The sequence below is a fragment of the Peromyscus eremicus genome, chromosome 1 (genome assembly GCF_949786415.1).
Source record: "Peromyscus eremicus chromosome 1, PerEre_H2_v1, whole genome shotgun sequence".
NCBI classification, from domain to species: domain Eukaryota; kingdom Metazoa; phylum Chordata; class Mammalia; order Rodentia; family Cricetidae; genus Peromyscus; species Peromyscus eremicus.
In genome coordinates this window covers 148400666-148406292 of record NC_081416.1, presented here as the reverse complement: position 1 = coordinate 148406292, position 5627 = coordinate 148400666, and the positions used below count along the sequence as shown (strand labels likewise).

The 5627-nt window shown below is 44.1% G+C and overlaps 1 pseudogene; it reads left to right on the top strand.

Moving 5' to 3' along the window:
* The first annotated feature begins 4219 nt into the window (after positions 1–4219).
* Positions 4220–5388, top strand: LOC131921482 (GTP-binding nuclear protein Ran-like; annotated as a pseudogene).
* The last annotated feature ends 239 nt before the right edge of the window (positions 5389–5627 follow it).

The following is a 5627-nucleotide window of genomic DNA, read 5'->3' as shown; positions in this document are numbered from 1 at the left end:
AACACTGTGAAAAAGGCAGGGAGACAGGATGGCAGGGAAATTTGATGTGTCCAGGGATAGAAGGAGAGACAGTCAGGCAATGCTCTTCCGTGACATTTGACCTAGGACTCTTTGGATAAGCAGTTTACTCAGCTAGTCTGTAAGCTGAGCTCTGGCACAGTGGCCCTTTCCACACAGAGGACTCGTGTTTGCAAAAGCCTGGAGGAAGTGCCCTGGGGAAGCCACCAGCGGTTCACACTGTGGGTAGGGAAGAGGAAGGTATGGTGAGAGGTAGGTGGTGAGATGGGAAAGCAAAAGTAAGATTTCCATGATGATAGTCTATTCTTGGGCCAGCTGGAAGGCCTCCAGTTCCCAAAGAAATGTCTTGATGATGAGCAGCCACAGAATGTGTAAATGTGGTCAAAATACAGAAAACCTCACCTTTCACGCCCTTCACCCATTCAATTATTGCAAGATATTGCCTGAGCTGGTGTCGTGGGTGTCAGGAACGTGGACACCATCCTTGTGAGGTGTGTCTAGAGAATACTGGGGAGAAGTCTTAGACAGCCCACCTGCACATATTTTGGTCTATACTGCATGGGGCTAGGGGCCAGCCAGACCCTGTGTGAGGGGCTCTGTGGAATGGTCTCTCTGTGCTTTAATGGGAAACTGAAGACACATCTCCAGATTACAACTAGACCCAGTGACCAAAACAGACAGCACTTAACAATATCAACAGCCACTTAAGTCTTTATTGGATTTGAAACATTTCTCATGAAGCCAGCCCAGGACAAATCGTGTGGGCATGAACTTGCTAATTGAATCAAGGGTGATGAAATGTCTACAGACCTGTGATTTGTTCTGCATATTGACATACTCTACTCCACCGAAACCTGTCAAATGACTACAGTCAGCAAAATGTGGCATAAAGGCTAGCCAGGACACAGAGTGCTTCCAAACAGACTTCAGAAGCATTTTCAAAAGTGTCTCCTTTGCCTCCTGTTATTTTTTCCTCCTGTAGAACAATTGTAGATACTACCCAAACTCCCTGTGGCTCACTTCTCCAAGACAACCTTCATTGTATAACTCAAGAATGCTAAGTTCACTCCCACCTGAGAGTCTTTAGTCCTACTATTCATTCCCCTGCATCACGTGCTGTTCCTTCTGATGCTCACATGACTGGCTGGGACCCCTCTCTAATGTCACAATTCAGACATCACCTCCCAGGAGAGGTGGTATGGGCTGGTTGCTTAAGGTTTCCCAACCTGTAGCACTGTGGAATGCTCTTGTTCCGAGATCTGCTTGGTCTTCTGCTTCCTCCTCTGTCTTCCTTACTACAATAAAAGCATCATCTAGCAAAAGGCTCGTGTTTTATCTCCCGAGTCCATCATAGAGCAGACTGAAGAATGCATGCATGGGTTATCTAGGGCTTTTTCCCAGCATGCTCTGGACACACTCCATGAGAGTGGAGACCCTGTCCCTGACACCCACAACACCCACTCAGTCAATATCTTGCAATAACTGAAAAGATGAAGGGTGAAGAGTTTCTCTGTTTTGACCACATTTTTACACACACTGTGGCTGTTCATTGTGGGGCCCTTGGCACGACATTTATTTGGAAATCAGAGGCATTCCAGCTGGGCCAAGGATGAAGACTGTTGTCATGGCAATATGGTGCTGCTGTGTATCCTACTTCAGTCTTGGGAGCCACATAGCAAAGACACAAAATCCGGGTTCCTGTATCACTGCCTGGAGGAGAGCTACTGGGTGATCATCTAGCTGAGGTTCCCAGTGAGGTCTGAGGTCTGCCTATTGTGTCAGCAACTATTTCCTTAACAAACTCAATACCTTTGGTCCATTGTCTACCAAGCCCTTGCAGTCTAGATATGAATCGCTGTCTGCTACAGGCATCGCAGACACTTCTTCTGGGTCTGTCGCTCATTTTTTAAGTCTCTGTAGCTGTCTTTTGTTCCACAGACATTCAGAATCTGTACCTAGTCAAATATGTCAGCCTGAGGCTTTGTTATACACTAAGAAAGAACTCCTCTATCCCAGGATTTCAAAACAACATGCTCTAATATTTCTTTGCCATTCTTTTCTTTTCCTTCTAAGTGGATCGTTAATTGTCACAATATTTCAATTGCCTATTGTTGCTGGTGGTGTAAAAGGCTCCTTTCTGCTGTGTTCCTATGCATTCTCTACTCCATTCTCTGAGATAGCTTTACCTACTCCAGGGTCACTTTGAGGAGGGGAGGGGTCTCTGGAACTTTATAGTTTGTGCTAATAATATAACTGTCCTTACATTTTTAAAAAAAGATTTATTTATTAATTATGTATAGAGTGTTCTGCCTGCATGTGTCCTTGCAGGCCAGATGAGGGCACCATATCTCATTATGGGTGGTTGCTGAGAATTGAACTCAGGACCTCTGGATCTTAATCACTGAATCATCTCTCCAGCCCCTACATTATGCTTTTATTCCTCAGTTTTTGACTGTTTCTTTCCATTTATTCTTCCAGATTAATTCTAGAACAAATTGTCTTTTCACCAAAACTATCTCAGTGTTTTGTTTACTAAAGTTACATTTATGAACTAATTTGAGAAATATCCCCTTTACAATATTGAGCCTTCCTTAGAGAAACAATGTATTTATTTCTTATTCTTCTTTTGCTTACATAATAAAGACATGGTTTTCTTTACATTGGCTGTCTTAGTTTGCTTCATGCTGCTATAACAAAATACCCAAGGCTGAATAATTTATAAGAAGAGGTTTGTTTAGGTCACAGTTTGAGGGTAAAAGCCCAAGACTGGGCAACTTAAGTTGCTTGGCCTGTCATGTGGCCCTTCTGGTGCACTATGGCAGCCAGCTGCATCCGTGGCAGGAGTACTTGGGAGGGAGATCACAAGGTGAATGGGGAAGCAGGAGAGCCATTTGTGAGGCTGGAACAACTTTGTATCAACCTGCTCTCCAGATAAGCAATCCAGTCCCTGCATCCTTCCCTAAGGCACAGCTTCTGACACTGTGCTTCGGTCGGGGGAAACCACAGCACTGGCCTTGACATCTCCTGTCTGCTATTATCCCCAGGTGTGTTAAAGGGCTTGCTGTTGTCCGAATTCCAACTATTGGCTGCTGCGGTGGTTTGCATCTAGAATATCCTCAAAAGACGCCGTGTTAAAGGATTGGTCTGCAGACCACGGTGCTGTTGGGAGCTGGTGTACCTTCAGAAACAGTCTTCCTCTTCTCTCTCATGTCCTGACTGTGAGGTGAAGGGTTTATCGTGTACTGACACCACAAGGGACTGCCTCACCACAGGCCCAAAGCAGTGAACCCAATCAATCGGAGCCAAAGCCTTTTAAAACTGGAAACTAAAGTAAACCCCTTCTCTTTATCCTTGACTGTCTCTGGAGCTTGTCAGAGTAACAAAAGTTTAATACCATTACCTAACCAGTGGTGATTTACACACCAGAGGGTTATTGTTCTGCATATTTCCTTGTGCCCAAAGCCTTAATAATAATAGTTTAAAAAAAAAAAAAGACAGAAACCTCTTAATAGTTAATCTTGTTACATAGTCCATCCAAACAATTCTATCATCCTCAAATAACCAGGATGTTTGCCTCTTTCCCTCAAATATTTGAATCTTTTACTTTATCTTATCTTACTGCTTAGACGAGGAATCTAGTCTCATCCTAACCGACCTCAGGGACAGTGTCCATTTTGTGTTATCTTTACTAGAGAGGCCTCTATAATTATACCATTAAATTCAAGGTTGCCCTTCGTGTCTCATGTCCTTTGTGCTTTATAGCTTTCAGAACTCACTAAGTAAGTTTTGACTGGGAAACGATGCTTAGTTTTGTAAAAATGTGCATTCAACATCCACAGAGGCAGTCACGTAGGTTTTCTCCTTTAACCTATTAGTAGAGTGGAATCATTAACAGATTTCCAAATGCCAGACCACACTCACTTTCATGGGACAAAGCCTTACTTCTTTGTGGTCTGTTGTTCTTGCAATGCTTTTCTGGATCATATTTGCTGTTTTGTACAGAATTTCTTTTCAACCACATTCATAATCATATGATTGTTGTTCAAGGCCAGGAATATTCTGAAATCTTTTGGAAAATCCTGAAAACATGGATGTGGAAAGTTATGGATCTCCATGAACTAAATGGCTAACTGAAAAGAGACAGAATAAGGGAACAGACTTCTGAAGTGTATCTAATGCTAGTGGGTGGCTAAGCCTTCTGATGCCAACCTACTTGCTAACTTTAAAGGGATCACTGCATCCTTTCAATCCTCTGGAGTCAAAAATAAAAACTGGGGCACGGGGAGAGCCGCAGGTCCCATTCAAGCTCATCCTGGTGATTGACGGCTGCGCCAGGAAGACAACATTCATGGAGCGCCACTTCAGTGTGGAGTATGTTGTCGCCCTGGGTGTGGAGGTGCACCCTCGTGTTCCGTACCAACAGAAGACCTATCAAGTTCAATGTGTGAGACACAGCTGGCCAGGAGAAGTTTGGGGGCCTGCACGATGGCTACTATATCCAAGCCTAGTGTGTTATAGAATATTATTTTAAGGTGTGTTACTTTTGTTTGTGTTGCATTTGTTTAACTCTGTGAAGCTGTGTTACTGTGCCTGTCTAAAATACCTGATGGTCTAATAAAGAGCTGAACGGCCAATAGCAAGGCAGGAGAAAAGATAGGTGGGGCTGCCAAGCAAAGAGAATATAGAGAAAGAGAAATCTGAGAGGAAAAAAGCAGAGAAGGAGGAGGACATCAGGGGCTAGCCACCCAGTACACAGCAAGATACAGAGTAAGAGTAAGATCTACAGAAGTAAGAGAATGGGAAAAGCCTAGAGGCAAAAGATAGATGGGATAATTTAAAGCTAAGGAAAGCTGACTAGCAACAAGCCAAGCTAAGGCCGGGCATTGATAATTAAGAACAAGCCTCCGTGTGTGATTTATTTGGGGGCTGGGTGGCGGACCCCTCAAAAGACCCAAATCACACAATACTAGTGTTCCATTATAATGTTTGCTATAACATTAGAGTTACTTATGAGAACATAGCTAACTGGCATAGAGATCTGGTATGTGTGTGTGAAAACACTCCCATCCTGTTGTGTGGCAACAAAGCAGATATTAAAGAGGGAAATGAAGGCAAAATCTATTGTCTTCCACCGAAAGAAGAATCTTCAGCACTGTGACATTTCTGCCGAACGCAACGACAACGCGAAAAGCCTTTCCTCTGGCTTGCCAGAGAGCTCATTGGAGATCCTAACTTGCAGTTTGTTGCCATGCCTGCTCTTGCCTCACCCCACATGAGGTGGTCATGGACCCAGCTTTGGCAGCAGAGTAGGCGCATGATTTAGAGGTTGCTCAAATGACTGCCCTGCAGGATGAAGATGATGACCTGTGAAAAAGTGCGGATGGGCACCTGCATCGGAAGTCTAGCTTTACAGGCGACTGTCCTGTGATGTCAGTGTGTGAGCCGTCTCATTCAGCTAACAGGTGACTGTCCTGTGATGTCAGTGTGTGAGCCGCCTCATTCAGCTATGCAGAGCATGTGCTCTTATGGGATGCTGAAGGAGATGAATGGGCTTCTGAGTCAACGTGGCAGTTAAACATACCTTAGTTTAGTTCAGGCTTGTGTATTTA